Raw genomic sequence first — 27,602 nt, 5'->3', positions numbered from 1 at the left:
GAAACCTAAACGTCAAGCCGCAGTTGTTCAGGTCTCATCTAGAGGAATGTTTTATAAATATTTCAGAAAATATTATATTTAAGTACACATATTTGATCATATTTGAGACTTTTGTTAAAAATGTGCAGATCTTTTTTTGATTATTCTCACCTTAATTACAGTTTTTTGCCTGGATTCATACTGTGGCAGGAGCACAGATAAGGCCAGTAACCTTTAAGTAGCCTAAAGTGACAGTGACTGCCAAACATGTAAATGTTCCACCCAGTCTCCACCTGTGGCCCTGAACACAATGACTCTTTAGTAAATGGTAATACCATCCAACACAACATTTTATAGCTGCCTTTCACTTTAATCATGAAGGAAGACATGATTGGAAAATAATGTCCCATCCTCACTTGACACTGTGTGATTCAGAATTTGATCACCAGCTAATCCAGGCCATCAAATCAGTGTTTGGACAAGAATGACATTTCCGCTGCATGAGATCATGGCTTTCAAACGGCACGGATGCTGACGGTTTGTGATACAGCATTAGAACCGACAGAACTGCTACTTAAATACTAATACTGCATAAAAACCTTATTAAACACACTATGCTGTGCAGACACTCGTTCTGCACTGATGAAGATTCAGTCGCCTCAGCGTGATTCAAATCCATGAAAAAATTAGGAATGTACCCTACATAAAAAAAAAAAATAATAATAAAAAAAAAAAAAAAAAAAAAAAAAAAAATATATATATATATATATATATATATATATATATATATATATATATATATATATATATATATATATATATATATATATACACATTCTAAGATGATAAGCAAAAAACAGACAAAAATAAATAAATAAAACATAAGTAGACATTATGGTGGTGTAGCAGAACACTGAAGTACACACAGTATGTACTAATCAGACTGGGAATATCTAAGCAATAAACGTACGTCAAAGACATGACGCTACTGTCTTTATTTCATTACATTCAGGCTTATGTAACACATATTTTGTAATATAGCAGCAAACATATCAATATAGGGAATAGGATGATTGCAGGTTTAAAAACTGCAGGTGGAAAGAAATATCTCTACAGTACTTATAGTATGTCAAATTACAACTGACTGCCATTTGTAAGCTGCTGTTGCTGAACCTCGGGTTTTGCATCTGCCGTCAACAATTTAGTACCTTTTGTAACAGCACAGTTTTATTTCAATTGCACCAAGAAACCTCATTAAGATCAATGTGGTTTTTATTTGGAAACTTTGAGCTGGGAAACACATTTTTGTGTTCATGGTTTATTGTTTCAAAGATCATATTTGTGGAATAGCAATAAGTCCCCGTATTTCCTCATGAAATAGATTTTTCTCCTCTGGAGTTCTGTATAATAAAGCACTTCCATAGGAGAATATTAAAGGTATTGCTTACCTCATATCTGTGCATTGGTCTGTACACAAAAACCAGCAAACCTCCTCACTTCAGAGCAAAAACAAACAGGAGACAGCAAACACATATGTGCTTTGAGTAAACATGCAGACAAATAGAAAAGCAGACAGAACAAAGAGTAAAACAAACTGCATCTGACAACAAACAGGTTGACCAAATGATGCCAAACAGGGAACCAAAGAAAAAAGGGAACAAACATGTATGAACTGGACCAGCTGGAAAAAGGAGTTCATTTTTTTCCGTTTTGCACAGTGACTAATGCATATAATGCGCCTCATACAAATACGTGAAATATAAACACGAGGAATGAAGGATATAAATAGATAAATGGAAGAAAACATTGAGAACTGGATAAGGCAAAAGGAAAAAAAAACATTAAAATGAAGGATGAACTGAGGAAAAGTGGAATGCACATATCTGGCGTCAGGATGGATTAGGATAAACATGTTCCTCTTTATGAGAACACGACTCACGTATAGTGCCACTAAAAAGCTGCTTTGTTTCCCAAGACAGACCTCTGTTCTGAGATTTAGTTTTTGCCACGGTCCTTTGTTTTATATATATATATATATATATATATATATATATATATATATATATATATATATATATATATATATATATATATATATATACACACACATACACACACACACTAATGTTGTGGAGGTATCCAAATGCAAAAAGTAAACAGGAGTCAGGTGAGTGAAAATAAATACAAGACAATTAAAAACATGCAAAAAACAGAAACATGGACACCAGGGGAAACCAGGAGGAAAATGGAGCCTGACTGACTAAAATATCAGGGAGTATACATGCAAGGATGATTATTTACACATAAACAACATGTCTTTGCATATATGGGGGGATAGATGGCTTAGAAATGACGTTTTAAATAATTGCCTTCATCCTTTAAATATTCTGTCAACAGAACAGTGCTTCCAGTTTTTTTGTGTCATAAAACCTCAAACTAACCGTATTTTGTTTTGTGCTTTGGAAATGGTGTGCACCAACATGACTGCAGAAGCTAATCTGAAAGCAAAATATATATATATTTATTCCTACTTCAAAAGCTGTTAACATGAGATTGTGCAGATATCACCTGATGTTAGACTCTGATGTTTCCACTTTGAGAGAAGAGTAAAGACAACCAATTTTGGAATTTCATACAAGGCGATGGCAGAACACAAATGAGCTTTTTGCTAAATCAAGACCATGATGTAAACGATCACAATTTTCCTTGCAGACTTGGTGTCCAGACCTTTCCAGGCTGTACCCACTGGAGACAAGCACCTTACCACCCACAACCCTGCAAGGAGTATAGAAAATGGATGGATGGATTTGGTGATGCATTTTTTTTTGACAATTAGTCACCTTAAAACCAGAATATTTAATATGTTTTTGTAGTGTTATAATTAGGTTATAGTGAAAAGAATGTGATAAGTAAACCAGTATGAAGTAAAAGACAAAATAAAATAAAATGAATTCATCTCCCAATCTCTCCCACTGCCAACTAAAACCCAGCGCAATAATTTCCTTTAGACATGTCAGTAAAAATACAGCTGTTCTGTGAAGGTAGCGGTGTTCTGTGGCAAGGTGAAAAACCAACATACTCTCAGTACCACCTCCTCGCTACAATGGCACGCATTAGACCAAAACATAATTAGGTGTCAAGTATAATGGCCTAGTCAAAGTTCAGACATAAATCAGTTGGAGAATATTTGGCGAATACGTGTTAAAAAATGGTTGACACTGGTGCAAAATATAAAAAACCCTCTGAAGACACCACCCCCCCCCCCCCCCCCCCCCACACACACACACACACACACACACACACTGCGGTAAATGTATTCATCTGTTTCAGTTATAAGCTCTCCATGTTTCTCTATTTGTCGGCACATTTGTCAGCGGCACCCTGTGCTGCAGATGCTTCTGAAGCACCCATCAATAAAGCATTCATTGTCACACGCTGGGCCATGTTATTAACGGCCATCTTCACGGTAATCTTTCAAAGACATCATTGATGGGGGTCCTCTATAATTCTTTACAGTCAGACCCGTGGGATACATCCTACGGAGAAGAAGAGTGAGCTCTCCCACCTCACTTTAAATCTCCTCCTTGTGCCCAAGATAAGAGTGGAATTGAGTTATTGAGCAGACAGTTTAAGATATAAGCTCTTGCTAAAGGGGTGCTCAGCACAGCCACAATCAGAAGGGGCTGAATGTTTTTTTTTACCTGATTTGACTGCTGCAGCACTCTGATTAACCACTGCTCCAACATCCTCTGAATGAGGTCAAATAATGCACTATGTTACTTTGAAAAACGAAAATGAATTGGTAATGTTGGGTTTTCAGCCACATATTAAACATCTTACTTATTCTTAATTTGCCCGCCACCTGGTACTTAGCCTTATTAGCTGCACTGCTCTGGTTTAGGTATGCAGGTGGCCAATGAATGATGTAAACATTTTATGGAGCGGAGCATGTTAAAACCTTCATCACAATTACAGACAATACTTCAAAATGGGGGCATGTTTGCCTGAAAGCCAATTAGCACAATTACGACAAAGCTTTTTAATATTTAAACAATATTTTGCTTTCACTGCCTTAGTGTGTGAGTTTTCTAAGCCGCTTCAAAGAAGCACCCAATAACCTGACATTTCTTGTGATTATGCAGCAGCTGCAAAAGCTGAATGCACAAAAGCAAAAGTGTGGACAAAATCATAAAGCATGAGTGTAGAATCTGTTTCCACGTAACTCTGCACCATAAAACAGCACATTATTGGCCATTATAACACTGCAGCCCCAGATGCAATATCTGTTTTTTTAAGTACGTAACGATTAAAACGAAAGGAACGATTAAAAAAAAAAGGAACGACTAACACATATCCATCTTCCTTAAATTACTTTCCATACCACATAAGAACGGCTCAGAGCTTAAAACCTTTAACACACTTTGAAATACTCATTTTTACTCTGTAGCCTTAAGCTTGGGTGCAACTTGATATCTCAGTTATTTGTTTTTTACCTATTGATATCCATTACATTTTTTGCCCAATTTCTTTCACAGTTTTGCTAATTGATTCTACTTTTTTGTTTTATTTTTACCCATTAGTATCTCTCTAGGTATTTTGTTAGTTAATTAAGTAATATATCATTGACTCATGCCTAATCACTGCTGTGCGCTACTTTGGCGAAACATGTTAGAAGCGATCTGTGACTGATGCTGACATCAATATTGATGTATAATGAACTAACTTTTTTTTGCAAAATAAGTTAAAAACATCCAAATATTAAAAAAGTGGACTATAGATCTAACTTTTAAACCCTTCTTAGATTGATTAGTTGTATGAAGGGAAACCAAGGAAGTTGTGAAAACCACCTTTTAAACTAAATCTTTGTAGTGAAAAGAAAGGGTTAAACAATGGTTTATGGAATATAGATTTCTGTCTTGGGGCAGACATAATAAAAGCAAACAAAAACCTAGAGCGTATATTTTATTGGCTTATTTATAAACAGGTAACGAGACCCTGAAGTATAACCATGATGAATTACAAATAAACAATGCTAAAAGCAGCTAGAATGATGATGATATTTTCTCAAAAACTGCCTTTGTCTAGTGGACTTAGCTCTGCACACATCTTCAGATCAGACCTGCAGCTATATTCACCTCCTACTACCCGTGATCCACAAGCATGCGTGGACAGGAACCTGGTATACATAACTCTGTGTGACCTGTAGGGTGCCGAGAGCTGCAACATTTCAGACTCAGTGATGACGGAAGTCCTCAGAGACACAAATAAAGATAAAAGAAGATAAAAAGGATCAGGTGCTTCCTTTTTAACTTTTAGAAGACTGGGGTGGAAATTAAACCATAAGCATCAAAGATGAGCGAAGGAGGGATGGGATGTTGTGTTTAAACATTTCCAAAAATTATAATTTAATCTTAATAGTAGCAACAAAAGCAACATTCTTGGAATCCTTATTGAGTGGAAACTGAGAACCAACAAGACTTTCATCTTCTGCCGATTAGCTTTAATCAACCTTGAAATAAGGGCAGGACTGAAGGACTTCCCCGCCCCCTAATGCATGAAGTTCCTTTAGAGTTACGGAGCTCCATCAATCCAACACTAGTGTCTTAGATGCACAAAGGAGTATTATCACAGATTCTTCTTCAATGCAGCTTTTAGAGTTTAGAACCATTGCAGCTGAGTTCGTTTTTTAGAAATACACATCCATGTCTTATACATTTCAAAAGACCTCCCTGCTCAGTTGCAAACGTCTTTAATGTTTTGAGTGTGCTATTTTTAATAACTGTTAACTTTACAGTATTTTCCATGTGGTATATATATGCCCCTACTGTACAGTTCCTTGTTCTTATTTTACATTTTAACACTTTTAGCTTTGTGTGAAGCTGCATGGACACCTGAATTTCCCCATTTGGGGAAGATAAAGGAGATTTATATTCTATCCTTTAATAAAACAAGGTACAAACCAAGATATAAAATATATTATAATTGTTAGAGTTCTCACAAGAGAAAAAAAAGAAACTAGAACTATAGAATATCAAGGAACCAAAGTTTAATAGTCCATCAAAGAAAAGCCAGAAAAAAAGAAAGCTTAATTTGTTTCAACACTTAAACCATTGAATAAAAGAAACAAACATTTAAATCCATGTGAATTTTCCTTTTCAATCCAGATCTAATCTTGAACCCAAAGTATAAAGTATAATGTTATGGATGATTTTATTACACCCAAAACAAGGTGTGATTGTTTTCAGGATGCAGAAACAAACTTTGTAGCAAACACACAAATGTAACATGTAAGGCTGTTTGTAAGCCAGATGAGAATTGTGTGAAATGTTGTCATTCAGAAGCTGTAGAATCTTGTAATGTGATATGAGTTTGAAACATGCATTTGTTTGCATTTAGTGGGTTACTTATGCTGCTGTCCAACTAAATATTAGCTAGAGTCAAGGTCTTATTTAACTAAAAAGGGAAAGAAATCTTTTCATAACTAAGCAATCAATGGAGGCAAAATCATATCTATTCTAATAATGTTGATGTTAGCCAATTAAATGTGCTGCTGTGAAACATTTTAAAATCCCCACAAACTTTTTGATAATTACAAACCACTAGCTTTCATGAGTTTTATCAGATTTATTTGATACAATCATGCCCCAACTGAAAAAAAATTGCTTTGCAACTTTGTATGAATTAAATGATTTTCAACCAGTTCACAGAAAATATACTATAGTTGCTTTGCATGAACATACGCTCCACTGATCAAGGTCAAAGTTAGCTAATTGACTCAATAATACATTTCTAAGGACACGCCACAAAAGGCTTTCAGTCTGTGTATAGCTGCCAATGTCTGAAATAAGACGGATCATGGACACATGAGGAGAAAAAGCCATGAAATTCACAGTTCTTTGTTCAAAAGCTGCACTCTGAATGCATTGTCTTTGACAGAGCTGTCCAAGGTCCTGAAAACTCTGCAGCACAAACTGAAGCTGTCCGCGGTGCTGAATCCTTTTCTCTGCTTTTTCTTTGCAACGTTAGTCAGAACAGACAACTCCACTGGCACATCACCGCTTTGAGATAGTCCTCACCCTCTTGTTTGTCTGCCACATCCTACTCACTATATCAGTCAAGCGGCTTTGACGAGGATGTGCGCAGAAGGCTTCGCAATATCCACAAATCCCCAGACAATTATAATTGCATGCTAGCAATGCTTGGAGCTTTTACAGACTGAACTGTGTCTTGCATTTCTCTCGATCTAGCACGCCGAATCTTCGACCAAGCCTGTTCCCAATATTTTGTTAGATGTCACCGAGACATTTGTATCGTTGCAATGACATTTCAATAATGTATTATTATCTTGTCAAGGCATTTATTACAGTGATGCTCAGGATGGAAGCTGTGTTGAGAGGAAACTGTTAGTCAAAGAAGCTCCTCGGCTGCATGGCAGTTTCATCAACCCTGCAATGCTGAAAAAAAAATCCCCCTAAACCTGAAGCGCTCAATAAGAAGCAGTAAATGTGCTCAATGTGCTTCTTATTATTGACCCCTGTGAAGCTCAGGCACCTTCTATATACTCACCCACTGGCTGTTAACATTACATAAGGGGAGGGAGGTATATACTGAAATGTCTTGCAGCAATGTTGTGCTTAAAAAGCCTTCAGTCACAAACACAGAGTCTATGCAGCTCAGTGCAGTCACACTGCCCCTCCTTGTATTATTGAAGAGCTTTACTGCAGGTACTGTTTGCTGAGGGCTGAGAGGAAATCATACACCTTCCCAGCATATACCTTTAACTGCACCCACTACTGAGTTAATTAAACCAAGAATTTTGGAGGTAAAGCATGACACCCTTTTTCCTGTTTACATTTCTTTGAGAGATTTAATGCCAGTTATATTGCACACACTGTTTACAGAACCGTTTGTCCATGATATTAAGCCTAAATCTATATATATTTTTTTAAGTTGCTGCTTTAAATGCATTGCTGCATTTGATGTGGGCCATATGGCTCATGGTTCAGGGCAGTCTGTCATTTTTACTTGACACCCACATTCAGTGATCCATAGGGTTATCATGTGCTGTGCACCGCATCTGCAGAGGAAGAAAACACGGCAGTGCATTGAATCTGCCTAATCAAACTCATGATTAAAAGATATATGGATATATTTTTTTTGGAAATCTTTATTTTTTTGTGAAACATAGGATAGAATTGCATTTTCTAAGATTTCTAACATTATGATCACCTTGGACTGAGTGAAGCATAACAACTAGGAGCAGTGAAGAGGCTCTCCAAGCTTACTATTCATGTAATAACAGCCGCCGCTTCTTCCGATAAACTAAATTCATAGAAGAAAACACATATTGAGTTTTTGAGAATTTTACCCATGGAAACCACAAATCATCTGGTTAAACATAAACTATCGTGATTCACTGGTTCTGCTGGTCCTCAAGTCCATGTGACAAATTAATCCACTTCTATTTCCTGTGCTGCTGTTTATGCCCAAGGCAACGCAAGGAAAATAAGAAGCAGGACTCTTTCTGAAAAAATTAGAATTATTATAAACATATTTAGAGACACTGACGTATTAGCCGAGCTGGTATGAGATCTCAATATTCATAAAAAGTGTAATGCGTATCGTGTTAGCCTTCTCTATGATTGCTGTAATGATTAGAGAGGAGGTCAGTGGGATTTCTGGGTCGTGTTGGTTTGGCACTGGTTGGCAGTATGGTAACTATTCTCCACAGTGATATCAACAGAAGCCCTCTGTAACCTCGCAGTAATCATTTTTACAGCCCTTGCCTTAATTAAAATGTCACATCCACTGTAGCGATATACAACATAGTTCTCTGCAAATTAAAACAGAATTAGGCTGGCAGATGTGGCCTTAATGGCCTAATCATACCTTCACATTTCTCCCAGTAAAGAGTCGCCGCAGAGGGATAGTTTTAGAAACATCACAAGTATCATAAGTGCACAGACAAATGGGAGATATGAAAATGTGCATTTTAAAGACTGAAACATTTATTGTGTTAAACGTTTAACCCCCAACAACAAACTGGAAAATGTAGAAGTGAATAAAAAGTGATTGCCCCCAAAATAATTTAAAATTACTTCCTAAACCTAATTACCTTAGCTTTACTATTTCACCTACCTGCAGGTCCCAACATACTAATAAATATGGTCAAAACCTGAAATGAGAAGCATCAAGTGTTCTGAGCGGATGAACAGGACCTTGTTTATCTCGAGCACGCTATTGTTGCTTACTCAGACGGACGTCAGAAGAAACTGAATAGAAAGTAGACAGAGTTGTTATTTTGGTTTTTAAAACATCATTTATCATTTTTCTGCAATGTAGCATTATTGTTCTGATGCTTTAAGAGGACATGTCCATGAGGGAATACAATTGCCACAATAATATGTCTTTTTATAGCAAAAAGAAAAATACAGAGGAGGTAAATGCCTATGTAGCATTCATGGAAAGGGTAGGATGGCAATTTTTAAGCAGAAAGTGTCCTGAAGTGCTGCACTACCACCACTGAGTCACCTTCTTTCCATCCTTTGTACTGGTGCCATCTCTTCCTATGTAAATAAAGGACATGTACCCTGACATTTATGCAATATACAGTAAAAGACTGCATATGACAGAAAGGATCAGACCACATCTTCATTGCCCAGTGGTCCAGTTGTCCTGCTGATATTTTCACTGTAACAATAGCGGGCAATCAGGTCTTAGGATAAACACATTTATGTAATATTTTTTTTTACCAGATTCAATTTACATATGCTCTTAAACAGCATATGGTGGCTTGCAAAAGTATCAGGTTTGACCCACAAATCTTTCATTTTATTTGTTCAAGCAACAGAACATCACAAAGCGCACAATTGTAAGTTTAAATTAAATGATAAATTATTTGACCCTTTTCTCTCACACTTCTAATTAAATTTATTGTAATCAGCTGTATTTAGAAAATTATTAACAAGAATCCAGCTCTTTGTGATGTAATAACTATAAATACAATTTATATATAAGCGTTTGAATGCAGATGTTCTGTTCCTGTTGAACATCCAGCATCATGGAGACCAAGGAACCCAGCAGACGGGTCAGGGAGGAAGTTCTGGTCCAGTTTACAGCAGGATCAGGTTCTACAACTACATCCCAGAGCTCTGATCATCATCTGGACATGGAGAGAGGATGGACCACCTGCAACCGCTGAACGTCACGTGGGGAACACAGCAAATGGACCGAGATGCAAGATCAGACCGAGAGCCTGAAGCCGGACTGGAGAACTCTGGTTCCTGGCCCTACATCCAGTCTCGAGTCGATTCACCACGCGTTTTCTTGATGTGTTGGTGAAAAAATGTGAAAAGCATTTTGCTTCTTCTTGAATATATCATTACCTTGTGTGCTTCTACCACATAAGATCCCAATAACGCACATTAAAGTGTGTAGTTAGAACGGTACTGTACGACTCCAAAATCCGGCTTTCGTACGTCAAAGAGCTGCTGGGTCACCTGGTTTCTTTACTTGAACCTGATCCTGACAACAGCAAACTTAAAATAGGGTCAACATGAGCTGGAAATGTGTCCAGCCACCAAACCATCTAAAACAGGTTTAACTAACTTACTGGAAATGTATATAATTAATATCTTTGAGAGGTTTCAAATTGATACCGAGGTGATTTGAGCTTAATTCCTTTGTGTGTTCATGTCTTTCTTAGTGTTGCCCTTTAAATGCATTTAATATTCCTGGCTGTGTGTTCCCCAGTAAGTACTGGTTACCTATTCAATTTAATTCAATTTAATTTTATTTTTATAGCGCCAATTCATGAAACATCTTATCTCAAGGCACTTTACAAAGTCAAATTCAATCATATTATACAGATTGGTCAAAAATGTCCTATATAAGGAAACCAGTTGATTGCATCAAAGTCCTGACAAGCAGCATTCACTCCTGGGGAAGCGTAGAGCCACAGGGACAGTCGTCTGCATTGTCCATGGCTTTGCTGCAATCCCTCATACTGAGCAAGCATGAAGCGACAGGGGAAAGGAAAACCCCCCTTTAACGGGAAAGAAAACCTCCAGCAGAACCGGGCTCAGTAACTACCAATTAATCCATGAGTAGTTCCCAAGGCGTTCCGTTGTAGTTAATCAGATGTTGTGTACCTTATTGTAAAGTGTCACCAAAGAAATAAATAAAAAATTCTTACCCCAATAGATTTAAAAAAAAATAATACAAACCGCTTTCCTCCAAACTAGATAAAATTTGGCATTAGAGCTAATTAAAATAAATGCTAATCTTTGAATGGTGGGAATAAAGAAGCGTGTTTGCTACCCTGATAAAGCGTGATCTGGAAAGCTGTAAACACACTTTCCTTCCTTGCCTCATTTCAAATGTTCCTGCATGAGATTTCCAGGCGCTACTCTAGATTCTTCCACCTAGAGTGTGTTTATCTTCCCCCTCCACCACGACAACCTTTTCCCCTGAAAGTGTAATGCTGAGAATGAATGCAGAGAGACCAAATTAAAGGACCCAATTTGAAGCGGCACCACTTCACTGATAAGCTGTACCAGTGATCTGTGAGAGCACTCAGGGTCCGCTACATTATGACAATACAGAGGAATAAAACAGATGAAAGAGAATAGTCTGGCAGGAGCAGAAATCAGATGGGCAGAGGGAGAGGAAAAACAATCTAAAGTCTAATTGTGTTATGCCTCAAGGCAGCAAGGGGGTAGAGAGAGACACATTTTCTTTCTACACGTTGTTCAGCACAGTCCCTTTCCCGGCATGATCGCATTAATTTCCAGCCTGGTCGCTCTTTTCCTTTTTTTTCCCTTCGTTGGCGCATTTATTGAAAAAAGGGTATAAAAAGCAAATGGTGGAAAACATGGTTTAGAGGCGAAGCACAGAGCTGCGGTATGCAAGGTGTGTGGTGCATTTAGGCGAGTCTGACACCTTCCAGGTCATTGTACGTCACCTTTGTCCTTGGGGATAAAAAAAGCACCATTCTGTGGCCTCAGAGCACTTAGAAGCAGCATTAAAGCTAAACACCTGTAGATCCTTAAAAGTAGCTTTAGGAAAGCATTAAACATACTTTTCATTAAACCCACCTTTCTGTATTACGTGTTTTTATTGGTCTGATGCAATATTCTTGTATTCTTGTACCCTGTCATGTTTTTATTAGCTGTAAGCTTAAAATCATTCTAAAGAAAGAAGACTTGACATATATAAGGTGTTTCAGAAATGACTTTTGCCATATTATTCTAATTTATTGAATATGACCGCATTCATCATCTTACTTTAAGACAATAGCAGTGAGAAATGTCATGGTCAGAGTTTGAAACCTGAGAACACGGTACTGACTGTGAAGCATAGTGGTGGCGGTGTCATGATGAGGGGCTGTTTCACTGCCAGTGGTGCTGGTCCAGATGTTTGCAGCACAACACAAAATATTTAGCTCTCTTTTGCCATTCATTGACAGGGTGCAGTTACATGCCATCATGTCACAAAGGCTCCTTTTAAGTCACAGATTTTAACAACATTTAGATCAACTCGGATTCGGTTGAGTAGAGCAAAAATTATTATGTTTCACCCATTAATTTTCCCTTTGTTAATTATTATAAAGCTGTATGATAACATGAGTGGTGTAATAAATCTATGTTGAGTTCCTGGGTAAGAAGGATATGAACAATATTTAAGACATTTTATCTACAATGATAAAACGTCCTTTTACTGTCCTAAAACAAAATGTCAGCCTTGTTATTTTGCCTTTAACTTATATAAGCAGAATTATTTCTGCTTTTAACCGTCCTTTAATATTATATTGAATACCCAAACAGCCATTCTCCTGTGATACTACTGCACATCTATTGTACCAAGTAACTCCTTGGAGTAAAGGGACTACCACAATTCCAGGAAAATCTAATTTGACCCTGACTTACCTCCTGTTCTTCGTACCGTCCGATGTTCCTAGAATGTTAAGGAGGTCCTTTGGAAAATCCCCAGTGTGACTCCGTTCACAGGTCACTTACTCCCAGGCCTGAAAGAAAACAAAAGCAGCAGAAATCAGAGAAGACATGGAGAGTGAGCTCACGACTTTAACTGACTCAGCCGCAGCAAATGCCCAGCCATCCAGGATAAACATCCTTGAAGAAATGTCAGTCCAGAGAAGCACATTAGCTAACCCAACACCAGGGTAACCGCAAAGAAAAGAATCCATTTGACATATGTACAGTATCTTTCCCCTTGCCTGGTCAACTTGATCATTTCTCCGGCTAAACAGCTGCGGCTGAATGGCTCATTACACCATCATTTCAGCTGGAGAGGACGAGTGACAAGACTCGGGCTGCGGTTTCTTCACTCACAAAAGCTTGGAAGCATTAGCAGTAGTTTTAAGAAAACGCATTAAAGGCTAGTTGGAATTAGCTGACTTAGTCGTTTAGCAACCTTAGTTTAATATAAAGAGAAGAAACACAAACCATCTTTTCTTCTCCAGGTCTGCCAGCTGGTAATCTGCAGATAAGCAGTAAAACTAGTGTTTGTTTAACTGGTGAAATGTGTAGTTTTTTTAAGAGATTTGGTGATTGACTAGTACGTGAAAAATAATCTTGTTGATGTTTAAATACGACAAGCACTATTCAGCAATATGAAATCAGTTAAAAACAGTTCAGCCTACAGGAAAAAGGTGATCTAACTTTGAAAACACTGCTGAGCTGAGGTCACGACCACGTGAAAGCTGCGCCTCGTTACTCAGCGCCTCCTAAAACCAGCCTGAGCAGCAACATGACTTTGTCAGTTTCTGGTATTATTTACGGAGGGATATTGGCTCTCTGCTTTCCAGTGTGGCTTCAGGTCAGTGGGATTGGCAGACATTTGTTTTCTTAGCCCTAACATCTGGATCAGGCTGTTATCTGGACTTTGACTAGGCCATTGTAGCACATTGATTCCCACCCAGCCCAGGGGGATTATTTTAAATGTGCTTGACTTGTTTTTCTATGTACAGTACTAGGATACAAATCAATTCCATAATAACATTCCCAGAACCGTTCCCAGAATGATGGAGAATGTTTTTCCTTGAGGCCGTTGCTGAAGTTTTTCCTCCTTTGTGCAAACAGAAACCTTTGTCTCCACAACGAGTAAACCCCCAAAGATGCTGATGTCAGTTAATCAAGTACATTCACTGGAAAACCTTGAATACTGAAGGCCTAAAGTCTATTGCCAGGTCTTCACAGCAAGGCAGTTAACAGAGGAGCAGGGTGGGCTGGCTAAAAAAGCAGAAAATAAGAGAGAATCGACTCAAAGGGGAGCCATCAAAATAGGACCCAGGTGTTAGGGAACAAGGTCCAGCCATACATCAATTTTCCATACCAGCTTAATCCTGTTCAGGGTTGCAGGGGGTGACCCTGAAGAGGATTAAGCTGGCAAAAAGGAAAGGACACCTGGGACAGTTCTCCTGTCCACCAGAGGGGCAGTGTGACAACACAGCCACGCAGACTCACTCTCAGCTGACAGCAATTTGCAGCTGGACATGAACCCAACAGGTCAAAGTGCATGAAGCAGCAGCGCTACTCACTGCTCGGCGCCTCACAAGCAACAGCAAAAAAATGTAAAACTCAGCTGGAAAGGAAACATTTTTTAATCAGGAGGCACATATATTGTGGATTATGAATGATAAAACTATATTTTCTGTAAACAAAACTAGTATTTTAGCTGTTTTTTCTCTCTTGATTAGGGGTTTGCACTTATAAAACTTTTATTCTGTCTAAATTTATAATGTTAGATTTGTAACAGAAAAAGGGAAATCATGCTGAAGTTCAGTAGTTTTAGCTTTCCTAATAATCTCACCAACAAAGCAAGACTAGATGGGCTTAAAGAGGTCACAGCTGAAGACATTTGTATAATTTTCACAAACAAACTCCAGAGGACTTAGTAGATGCAGATGAACAGAACTCAGGACAATGGCTCACCTTTTTCCACCCAGTTGAAAGTGCTGCCATTTGCATCCCACCCGGTGAACACCTAATCCACTTTTGCAGGATTTGTGAGCCACAGCACAGAGCAATTATGCCGCAGCAAACAAATGAAGCCTAATTGGAGCAAAGACTTAATGAGGGGCCCATGAGGATTATTATCTGCGGCTTGGAAAAAGCCCAGGTGGAGTAAGGCATGGTCAAAACGATCAAAGCGGATCATTCAAAACCACAATTACAGAACAAACCACAGCTTGGGAATCTTCAAATTCTCTTTGAAATATTTGTTTTAGTTTATATTCAGGCGGCTCCCTGGAAATAAATGGAATAATATAAATATCTGCATGGGATATTTAGCCGCTGGTACAACAGCGGGTTGTAATCAGATGAAAGCATGGAGACATGTTGTTGTTTGGGTGTGTATAGAAAACTTCTTTTAATTAAAAGAAGTGACTAACTGAACAATAACAGGGACAATAGTGACAGTAAGGTTGTTATAGCTTGAGGGAACACACAATTATCAGCCTTTTTATTTGTATTCAGGCCCATTTAATTTCTGTGTGTGAGAGCAGTAATGCTCCACTTGTGAAAGTAAATCTGCTGGGCACTAAGGAAGCAATTCTGAGTTCTACACTGCCAGACAGGACACGTAAAATAAAATAATAATGATAATAATTATGTGTGGTGGGTTACATGATGGCACTCTGTACTAATAAAGTGCCAAACAACACAATAGTTTTTATTTTAAAGCAGAGTACTGATCAAACATGCTGCATCCTGATGAAAAAGCCAGACGTGTCGGACCGACGCTGGTTTAGAAGTAAAGTGGACCCTTCACTGTCTCTCCAAACTGTTTATTTCTCCAAGGAGCCTGTTTGCACCTGACAGCCACAGATCAGATATGACTGACCAAGATAAATGGTCTAGGCTCTAAAGTCAGATCAATTCAATCTAGCAACTGTCTTCCTCAGGAACAAAAGGCCATGCTGTCAAAGAGGCTCAGCTCACTTTAACGCTCATTCTCTGTCTTTTTGTCCTTGTTATGTAAACATGAAAACTGTGAATATCCAGATTTCTTTCAAACTAAACAGAATCCACTTCGTCTCTCTTTGTTGTAAATCAAATACAATGCTTTCAGCCATCGGTTGTTACAATAAGTTGATTCAGTACACCCCAGTCCCTTTTTGGGGAGATTTATCTCTTAGCTTTCTTCTACTCGTTTATTTTAATAGCTCAGTTTATTGTGTTTCAGGGTATGAATGCAGCCAAGACAGCATGCAGGTCATCATTAGGCATAGCGTTACTCAGCCTGAGGTGGCATGTTTATGGTGCAGGAAGCCCAAAGGAGCTGTTTGTGCATTAAATTCAAGCAATGACACAAACGTGCCAAAGGAAGCTTTTAGGCCTCACTGCATTGATCCAAAACTCAATTAAACTGCACGCACAATGAGGAGCACTAATGGCAATAATTTCTGGTCCTGCTTTGCGGCGGACTGACCAGTAGTTTTCTCCTCAGACTTTGGCAAAGAAAATAATTTTCTTTGTGGAGACATGCACAGCAGACGTAAGTAAATCAGCATTTTGATGCATTTTCTTTTTGCTGTAAACATGTTATTAATTTCTTAGAGTCTAAAGCTCACATTTACTAAATGTGTTCCCACCAATTTCACAGAGCTAAAGAGAATGGGCTAGCAATGCTTGTTAGAGTGAGAAAGTCTGTCTTCAGGTCTTTTAAAATAAATCCTGTATCAGACCAAAATGCAAAAACGGCTACAGAGCTCATGGACTGAAAATATATATATTTTTTTTTTTTTTTTTTTTTTGGTAAAGTGTCAGGTGAAGAATTTTGTAGAGAAAGAAGAATTTAAATGGAATATTTCAAATTTTTTAGAGTTTAGTAATAATCGGATGACCTTAATCAGAAAGATGATTTAAAAACAAATATCATGTGTCTCAATTATTGATCACAGATTTAATCAATAAATGTAATTATTTCAAATCATATGAAAAAGTGAAGCTTGACTGTCAAAACATAGTATTGGTTGGTGAAAGGACCCAAATGGAGGCAGGAAGGAAGCAGTTTCATGGTGAATGATGACTTTGATGAACAAACTTACTGAGACCACAAACCAAAATAAAGATGGATGGGAACCACATAAGACAGAGGACCAGTTAATATGCAGCAGAAGAATCCAATGAGGAATGCCAAAATAATAATAATAATAATAGTAATAATAATAATAATAATAATAATAATAATAATAATAATAATAATGCAGAAATGCTTCACAGGTGAGTCAATTGACAGAATGAATATCAGTCCTTTATTTTACAGAAACTGCACATGCACAGTAAGGGATAAAACATGAAGTGGCTAACAGCTATTAGCATCTCCCGGCGAAACAATGAAGAATGGTCCAAGATCCGGTGAAAAAAAAGCAAAAAAAAAAAAATATTTCAAGAGAGAAAAGCGTGGAATATCTCTGGGAATCCAGTCTGAACGTTGATGTTCACTGAAGCTAAACCAGCCGAGGCTCAGATGTGACGCAGAGTTGACTGACGTGAGTAAATGTTCTGACATGAGGCTCTTAAAGTTGCTGTAGAACGGTTTATTTAATAAATAATGTTGGTGTTCAATCACGCTGGGCTGCTGCTTCACTGTGAGGCATTGCAGAGGGTCAGGCTCAGTCTGGCATTATTTATAATTGATTTATTAATTAAGAAAACCTGTATTATGATAGTTCTGCAATACTGATGCTAGATGGCGCCACGTCTGTTTATGTCTGTCCTTCGTGCCCTGCTGATTGATTCTATCTAGCCTAAAAAAAGACCATATCAAGATGGAGGCTTGGTGTTTATAGCTTTGTTTTATCATGATCAAATGGTTTTTGGTCTTTCTCATTAGGATATAATGTGGCTATATACCACGTGGCAGACACACCCTTGAGGAGGGTAAGAAACAAAACAGCATAAAGAGTGTGTGCATCCAGAGAACGCCGTATCCCAGCATGTTAATGGAAAGTTGAGACCAAGGACAGAAAATGTGGGACTAAAAGCTGCAAATACAACATGGATCATGCCAGCCTCGAGAAAACTGTCATGAGTTTTGAGGAGAATTCACGAGACTTTCGTCGTCTTAAGTCACTCTGAACCTACAAGATTAAAGCATCTTATTTGAATAAGACAGAAAAGGACGACTGGAGAGTTTCTCTGTTGCTCTTTTCAAATGAATTTTCCATTTTTGTGTTGAGCCACAGGCCGACAGCTTCCATGCCATCCTGCATCTCTTCGGTAAGCGATGCAAAAGAAACTCTGACCACGTGCCACGTGCTTTTATTATATGGTAAATGGTCATACTTTAAAAATAATTGTTTTTGGCCATATATAATCACTGTTTTTAAGAAACTGAATCTGAAGCTTCTCATTAAATGTAAGCTATAATCTTTCAACTTAATAAAACACTTGAAATATAGCATTGTGTGTACTACAGCTTTATAGTGGGATTTTCTCTTTTTTAATTGGTTTTACTGAAACAAACAAACCTTTTAATTATATTATAATACATTGAGATGCGCCTTTATTCTGTTTTGTCAAAGAAAAGGGTTTATTACACTTTAAAATGTAAGTATGGTAGAACGAGGCACCATTTGAAAGAAACTGGTCCTTCAGATGGTAGGAATGTCAACATACTTTGCACTTCAAGTTAATAAGACACGATAAATTAGCTGAATGCTTATGTAAAAATGGAGTTACCCTCCCATGCAGAGCGCCTAAAGTGGCGTTTTAAGTCTCCCGGTCCTTCCTTTTATCTGCTTTTCTTCAAAGAGAATAAATAAACTGAACACAAGAAAAAGCAAATTCAGCTGTCTTACGTTCTTAAACACAAAGGAAATGTGATTAAAACAGACACGGAAACAGGGAAATATTAGTTTGAAAGGTCGCCTAAATGTCACAAATAAATTACAGAAACTTCCAGAGAAGAATTACGTTTCTGTGAGCATTTCTGTACAGAAACGGCTTGTATGAAACACAGCAGCATTCACCATCAGGAAGGTGAATCTAAAGCAGATAAAATGACATGTTACTTTGCCAATTATTTTAAAAAATGACATATAGAAGCAGAATGAAGTAGTGCACTACGTTTGTTCTGAAGTATGCACACGAGGTTAAAAATGCACTAAATCTAACCCCCCTCAGGCAAAGCCTAGATCAGGATAATACTTCTGCATGCTGAGAGCTCAGTGGTTGCTGCACCTTAATGCGACTACAGGACTCTCCAAAACAAAGGTTGAATGCTTCATTAGCTGTAAAACATTGTGCCTGAGCAAGACTCCCATTGTGTTTCAACCTTGAGACCTTTTATAAGGGTCAGCTGCAAACAATTTGTGTGGAGGAAAGATTAAGGGCCGCCCGTGCATGCTCCTACCTAAAACAGTTACAAAACACCACAAAGCAGGTCCAATTTCAAGAAGAAACAAGACTTCCTCCCCTACACTGTCACCAGGAGAAATGTCTGAATGAATGTTTTCTAATTATTGTTAAAAAAATAACCCCCCCGACCATTTTTATTTTCATTTTTATTAATACCAATAACTGGTTTTGTTCACGGTTGACTTAAAATTATCTCTTTGTAAAAATCATATCCTGCAGTTCCACTTTATTTAAAAAAAGCACTTTATAAAAAAACCCGTAGTGCTGTAAAAAACAAACATATGAGACAAATTCTTGCCAGACAATTAAAAAAAGTTTTTTTTTAATTGTCTGGCAAGACAATTAAAAGAAGTAAAGGTTAAAAGGAAACCAGGATACAAAAATTAAAAAAAGACCAAGTGAAACTGGAGTTTGGAGTCAACAAGAGACTTGTTGCAAAGTAGGTTTATTAACTGTGATGCAGGTTAACTTCCTAAACCCAGATACTTAGCTAGATATTAGGTTTTAATGTAAATCCATGAGCACCAGAACTTACCTGACTCCGCCAGATAGATTTGCTCCGCATATCCATCTGGAAACCTTCCGTTGAAGTAATTTTGGGAAGGGGCGAAAATACTGGTTAGCTGATTGGCCTATGATGGTGATAGACGGGCCAAATGAACCAATCAGATTCCTCGTCGCTCTGTTACGAGCGACGACGAAAACACAACCACAAGCCAAGCTACTCTTGCTGCTGCAGGTAAAGGCTCGTTAGCTCAGCAAAGAAATACTCTGTAATTCCGATAAAACTTGCTCGATAGCCACGCTAACGCTAGTTTCATCGGCTGAAGCCGCCATGTTCTTTAGACTGAACTGTCGCGCTTCTCGTTGCGTCACACCTCAACCCGCCTCAAAGCCAACGCTGATTGGACGTTCGTTTGGTGAACGGCTCCAAATTTTCTTTAACGGAGAGTAGCCAGACTGATCTGCGAGTGAAACCTTGAAAGCTCGCGAGATCAGGATGGTCTCACGAGGCTACACCAGAACTGCAAGATGTCTTAATTTTCGGTTCCATAAGCACTTAAATACTATAACTAAATTCAGCAGATGCTTTTTCAATATTTGGTCGTAGTCCACCACCACAATGCACTTTTGTTTAAAGATAAATCTAGTTTAAAATGAACTACTTTTTATAGCTGACACTGATTTCAATTTTGTCTGACTACTTGTAACTGAATTTTCCTTTTATTTTATTTTTTTCAAAAATATTATTCGATAATTAAAAAACATATATTTTTTATTTAATCTGATGAGTTTGCAAAATACTCATCATATTATTCAAGTTGCAGCTTGTCTGTTTTAAAAACAACTGGATCATCTTATCTGAGAAAATTTTATACCAGCCCTGGGAAAGAAAATATGCAATTGTGTTTGTTTCAACCAATACATCAAAAATATTTTATCGATAAATTAACATAAAAATACCTAATTACTGTTACCAATATTTAACTCAATAATTCTGCAGTTATTTAAAGACAGATGAGTTAAACCACTGTAGATAAAAAAAGCCTTCTTGCATGACTTCTGTCACATGTTCATAATTTTTCATACGCGTCTCATCATTCTCACTTTATGTAGTTTATTAACATGAAATAAAGCACATAGAAGACGAAGCTTTAGTCCTACAGACACTCTTTCCTTTAATGCATGTTGCAGGCAGTACATTTAATGGTGACTGGAAAGTGCTAGTCTTAAGCTCTCATACGCTGCAACACACATGCTAATGATGTGACTCCAGGAGCCCTGATGTGATCGTACATGCCACCGAATCCACAGCTAATTGGACACTTCTTTCACAGCAGGCCTGTGGTAAACAGCAGTAAGCAAATAACAAGCTTAAGACAAGGTTCCAGAAGGAACAAAAGGAAAAAGCTAAGATAATAAACCCAACTGCAGATGTAGTATTCTGCAATATATTGTTGTAGAGAACAGCTCCTTTTTGAATACTTAATCCTGAGAATTCTGCTCAACTGATTAGCCTTTCCATGCTTACCAGCTGCTATCTTAGCCTATTTCTTTCTTTGAAATGTGAAGCATCACCATGTCTGCTTTATACTTCGTGCCAAGTGGACATTTTTGTGCAGAAAATGGTCAGCGGCCAGGTACTATGGGGGGATTGCAGATGATCAGAAAGGATTTCATGGTTGCAGATTGAGAGAAACCGACATGGAAAATATAGCTGTGCATTGTGCTGGTGCCTCCGTTCTCATAATCCAGTCCACGTGAGGCAGTTTAACCGCAGCAAGATGAGAGGATTTAGAAAAGGCAGTATACAGAAACTGTTAATTCCTTCTGAAATAAACATAGCTCAGACAAGTTAATAATACACTACACAGTTAAATCCTTCAAAAGCCCAATAGAATATTTGTACATTGTTACCATAGTTTAATATTTGTTTCACCTAAAGTCCTTTCTAGCAGGATTATTGAATTGAGGCACAGAGGAAAATCTAGTTTAAGCAATCAAAGAGTTTCCAGTTCCAGATTTATCCGGCTGCTAATTGCAGGAATCACATCTGACTCAGAGTTGGGCAAAAAAACAAAACCTCACCAGGGATTCAAAGGGACAAAGAGAAGACAAAAACACATTTTTACCAGGGTGCAATAACCCTGTAACGCTGCACATAGTTAGTAGTGTGTAGAGTTGTTGCTATTTATTGCATTTGACACCAATATTACCCTAAAATCAGGCTTTCAAAGGCCCCAAGGCTCAGCTTTATACAAAAGGAAGCAGTAAGATTTGATTGAACATAATCTTCTAATCAGGAAGAGGCACACCAGTAAAATGTTTGTTTGCTGGAGGATCAGCAAAAGGTTCTACAGTTTTTAGCATTCATAGTTTTTAAATGAGAAATCTACTTCGTCTGCTGCATTTAATGTGGCCCCACATGTTGCATGAAGAGCTGCCAGCTTCCAAAGTGTGTCACTGAGAGAAGGTTAAACCCCTCGGTGACTTCACCGCTGATAAACCGTGACTGTCACATGCCGAGGCCACCGCTCCCTCCTCTGTTGGTCCGGCGGACTCTCTGGTTCTGTATGCAAAGCAGTGGGAGCACGTCCCTGACCTACAAGGGCTCCCCCATCTGTTTCATCTGGACAGCTTCTCCTTTTATCTGACGCTCAGACTCATAGGACCAGTGTGTGTTCCTCTGTAACAGATTCATATTACTGTCGGTATCATATGTGAATGTCTAATTTTAAAGGGACTAACAGAAAAACGGGCGGATTCTGCTCTGACTTTCACTGATTAAAGGCTTGGTGAGGAAAGGTCCATCAATCTGAGGTTCTGCCGCTTCTCATGAAACGTCGGCATCATTTTCTTGTAAATATAAACTGATCAACTGTATATTTTAACAAATAAACACTGACCCCTTAAAAAATGATCTGTTTGTTTTTGGTTTGTTAGGATCTTCTCTGAAGTTCTTCCAGCATGAACAGAAGCTGACAAAAGTAGATGGAGACCAGAGCTGGTGAGATCCATTCCAGGTTTTGAAACTAAGGTGACCCAAACCTCTCTACATTTAGCACAACAAGCTAATTTCAGTCCATTCTCTGTATTTCTGCCTTGAGACAGTGTGGCAGCACAGCCTGTTGGGACTGTGGAAGGATGCTGTGGTAGAAATAGTTAATAAGCAGCTTCTACTGCAGCCGTCACTAAGGTTTAGATGCAGAGCAGCCATGCTGGACTTGAAGGGAATCCCTTCTGCTAATTTCTGGATAAAAAACGAGACTTAGAGATAAACCGTCTCCCTCAGCCAGTCCTGCAGCAACAGTGGAGACTGAACATGTTCACATCATGTTGTATTTCTTATAAAAAGTGTGAAACTAAATCTACTTTCAGCAGATGGGGTCTGACTGCTTCATCAGCTCTGCACACACTGCCAGCATCCCATGGAGCTCTAGTAAGACACAGACAGCGAGTGGACAGCTTGGTTTCACCTTAATATAGTTCATAATATTTTTATGAGTTACAATCTCCATCCCATCCATAGTACGGCATAAAACGATAAAGTTTGCATCAATGGATAAATAAAAAGACTCCGTTGAAGAGCTTTAGCAGGAAAATTTGCTGGAAAAAAATGATGGGATTCATAATGAACTCATTTCTTCTCACTTCTTTCATGGAACATTACACATTTCCAATTGCAATGTCACAAACACCTTATAAAATATCTGCCCTATGGTTTTAAAATGATGAAACTTCCAAATGTGTTCATGTAAAAAAAAAAAGTCTGCATCCATGGCTAAATCCTTGTTGCTTGTGAATTTAGTTATTGAACTAATTGCCATAAACATCACGAGGCTCATTAATCACATGCGCACCATCGTTGCTGAAGGACAGCTTAATACAATACATAGCACAGACACTTTAACAGACATTAAATAGATATTAAACTGTCAGTAAATCCCACCTAACATCTGACTGACCGCTGTGAAAACAGTCGAGCTCCGCTTCCTCCCTCCTTTCTATCGCCACCATTTTCTGTCAGCTCAGAGTTAGCCTGGTGAAAATTTAATTTCATGGGTGGAGATGAAGTGGATGGCACACTGGTTTCTGGACAATCAGAATTACGCTCCCTAATCAGTCACGAAGTGACACCCAGATTTGTCTCTTTTCTTCTTTTTCTTTCCAGGAAAGGTAGCAAACCACAATCAGCTAATTTAGGGGGTATTTTTTACGCTTATTTGTCTTAGTTTGTTTTGATGCTCTGATCTGGATGAAAAGATGAATGTGTGCTCCATCTCTGCCCATCTCTGAAGCAACATGCGTCATCATCGATGGATCCACACAAAGAAAAACAGAGGGAAATTAATGATTTAAATACTGTGGAGCTGAATTCAACCTTTTCACACCTGATCACAAATCCCTGTGTACTCCACAGAGTTATGAGATGGACAGAAATGAAGTACTGCAGGGCTGTTTTTTTATTTGCGCACGTGAAAAGTGTGACGTCCATTTGCATTCATCTCTCTTCAGTCAACGCTTTGTAGAAACGTTGTTCCTGCAGTTACAGCGTTAATCCTGTAGGGTGTACCTACCATCTTAGCTTGGCTACAGATTCTGGTTCTGATTTTATGTTTAGAGTCATTCTCCTGCAAGAAGCTGAACCTCCATCCCAGCCTCAATCCTTCTCCATTGTCTTTCAGGATCGTCCTGGATTTGGCTCTGAACAACCTTCCTTCCATGATTCTGCTTCCACCAGCCCAAAAAGTTCAGTTTTCCTCCCATCTGACCAGATCAGCTTCTTTGAATGTTCTGTAGCAAACATCAGAACCTCGACTCACACCGAGCAGCTTCATTAAAACTGACAACTTCAATCTGCTGTCTTAAGCACAGACACACAGACATAGTGCAGGTCTGCTGGTGGTTCCTAAAAAGTCTCTAAAAGTAGAATGGGAGGCAGATCCTTTACTTATCAGGCTCCTCTCCTGTGGAACCAACTCCCAGTTTTGGTCCGTGAGGCAGACACCCCGTCTACTTTTAAGACTAATCTTAAAACTTTCCTTTGTGACAAAGCTTCTAGTCAGAGTGGCTCATGTTACCCTGAGCTACCTCTATAGTTATGCTGCTATAGGCTTAGGCTGCTGGAGGACATCAGGGTCTATTTCTCTCTCTCTGCTGAGTTCTCCTACTGCTCTCCAATCTGCATTGCTTGTTATTTCAGCTTTTAACTTTTTGTTCTCTCTCATTTTTCTCTTCATAGAAGGTACACCTGGTCTGGCGTTATGTTAGCTGTGACATCATCAGGGGAGACAGATCATCCTCTATTACCATCTACCATAGAAAGTACTCCTAGGTCAATGTGAGCTTCTGTGCTTTCTGTGTCTCTGCTCTGTCTTCTCTAACATAGAAAGTACTCCTGGGTCAATGTGAGCTTCTGAGCTTTCTGTGTCTCTGCTCTGTCTTCTCTAACATAGAAAGTACTCCTGGGTCAATGTGAGCTTCTGAGCTTTCTGTGTCTCTGCTCTGTCTTCTCTAAGCCACAGTGGGTGGAGGCAGATGAGCGTTCACACTGAGCCTGGTTCTGGTTCTGCTGGAGGTTCTCCTCCCTGTTAAAGGGGAGTTTTCCTCTCCACTGTCGCTTCATGCATGCTCAGTATGAGGGATTGCTGCAAAGCCATCAACAATGCAGACGACTGTCCACTGTGGCTCTACGCTCTTTCAGGAGGAGTGAATGCTGCTTGGAGAGACTTGATGCAACCTGCTGGGTTTCCTTAGAGAGGAAACTTTCTCACCAACCTGGAGGATCTGATGGAGTCTGACTTTGGAAAGTGCCTTGAGATAAAGTGTTGTGAATTGATGCTATATGACTAAGATTGAATTGAATAGAATTGAATTAACATTTTGTCTTTCAGGAGAAGTTGGAGGTGCTGGGCCAGTCCAGTCCACCTGGCCCAGTGTCCCATCGTATCTAAACCTGCCTAATACTGATAAATACTGACTCCTCTTGCTTTCCCCACATAGTAGACAGCCCTGGATTTCTGTCTTTTTCTTCTTATGATTTGTTTTTGGTTAAATTTAAACTGATTTGCTTCTCTTTTACACCATGCAAAATGTGCACATTTACACTTTAACAAACATCCACATCTTTAGTATTGAGGCTCAACCACAAAATTACTTGATTTTGGTTGTTTATTTTGGTCCAAGCTTGAGTTTATTTAGTAAAAAACATTTAAGCGGCTGCTTAAGTCATAGAGTCTTTTATTAGTTTAGGATTCAGGGTGTGACAATGTTTAGATTAAATTACTCCTAAATCACATTACGTGTTACTGTGACCACGGATATGAAATTAATTTGAGGGATTACTGCTGATTTTAAGTGTGCTAAGCCCAGATCTTTAATTTGCTGATTAAATAAACATTTTTTGCCAGATCTTTTATGGACATATATATTGGATGGCAAAAGTTCTCACAATGTTTTACAGCCTTCCTTTTCTCAAGCCTCTGCATAAGAGGGCAGAACAGAAGCAATCCCGCCTCAAACATTCATCTCAAAGATAAAGATCAATGCAGCGTTAGCAGAAATGTCAGACATTATCAGCATCCGGGATAATTAATTTCTCAATGTCTTCCATTGACAGGTATTTCCTGGGCTTCACTCCCACCTCACGGTACTTGCTGCCATCAATCAGTGGCCAGTGTGACTCACAGAGGGACGGCAGCAGGTTAACAAGATGTTAAATAAATCTATTAGTTCAAGTCTATTGTGTTGCGTCTCTTTGTTATTTCTCAGTCCTTATCTTCCCTGGATAAAATCATAGATTTTGGGGTGTTACAAGGACAGTTTCCAAATTTCCTTCCATGTATTTCCCCATACTTTACAAATATATTGCGATGACAAATTAAAAAAAAGTAGGAAACATTCAATTTCTCACTCACACTTATAAGAATTTCCAAAATGACACAAAGAGGAAGACAACTCTTGTCTTGAGGAACCAGTTTGGGATTTGCCTTTATTGCACCATTTATCAGCAAATATTCTAATGTATTAATCAATTTACCTTCCTTTTTATCAAATGTGCAGCTCTGTGTTGATTTTGAAGGATCTGGTTTTTATCTTTGTTTTGTTTCGTCTTTTAATATAATTTCTGGACCCCATATTTGCTCCTATCTTAGACTGATAATCAACCCCCCCCCCCCCCCCCCCCTCCCCTCCCTGGGCCTGTAGGCATGTTGCTGCAGCTGCTGCTGCAGAGGAGCCCAATGATCCGGTGGGAAATTTCGACTTTAATTGCCTAAGCAATGATGTGGAGATGTATGAACAGTCATCTCTGAAACTTTTCATTTTTTTATCACACAACCAAAAACCTCTTTTTGGGGTTTTATGTGACAGACCAAGACAAAGAAGTTTGAAGTTGAAGGAAAAAGGCCACATGGCTTTAAAAGTTGTTGCTTTTTTCTTTACAATTAAAAAATCTAACGAGTTGAACACATTCAGCTCCCTTTAATGTGATCCGGCATAAAATCCCAAGCAACCAGTTGGCCTCAGAAGTCACATAATTAACAGGGTCCAGCTGTTTGTAATTTAAACTGAGTCTAACTGCAGCTGTTCTGTTTCTGGCCTCAAAGGTTCTACGGAGAACATCAGAGAACATCCAGCGCCCTGGAGACCCAGGAGTCCAGCAGACAGCTCTTAGCAAACACTCCTTTATTTAAGCGTACTACGTACTTATTTCATATTTAAAATGAGGCAGTGTAC

The 27,602-nt window shown here is 38.6% G+C and overlaps 1 long non-coding RNA gene across 2 annotated transcripts in view; it reads right to left on the bottom strand.

Annotated features, from left to right (window-relative positions):
• LOC118559062 overlaps positions 1-27,602 on the bottom strand; it is a 219,057-nt gene that overhangs the window by 92,054 nt on the left and 99,401 nt on the right. For both annotated transcript variants that reach the window (XR_004928622.1, XR_004928623.1), the window contains exon 3: positions 12,906-13,003. This is a non-coding gene — a long non-coding RNA (uncharacterized LOC118559062). The remainder of the gene's footprint in view (positions 1-12,905; positions 13,004-27,602) is intronic.

Source organism: Fundulus heteroclitus, unplaced genomic scaffold (assembly GCF_011125445.2).
Source record: "Fundulus heteroclitus isolate FHET01 unplaced genomic scaffold, MU-UCD_Fhet_4.1 scaffold_212, whole genome shotgun sequence".
Lineage (NCBI taxonomy): Eukaryota > Metazoa > Chordata > Actinopteri > Cyprinodontiformes > Fundulidae > Fundulus > Fundulus heteroclitus.
The sequence above is the reverse complement of the archived record's forward strand: the minus strand, read 5'-3'. Positions and strand labels throughout refer to the sequence as shown.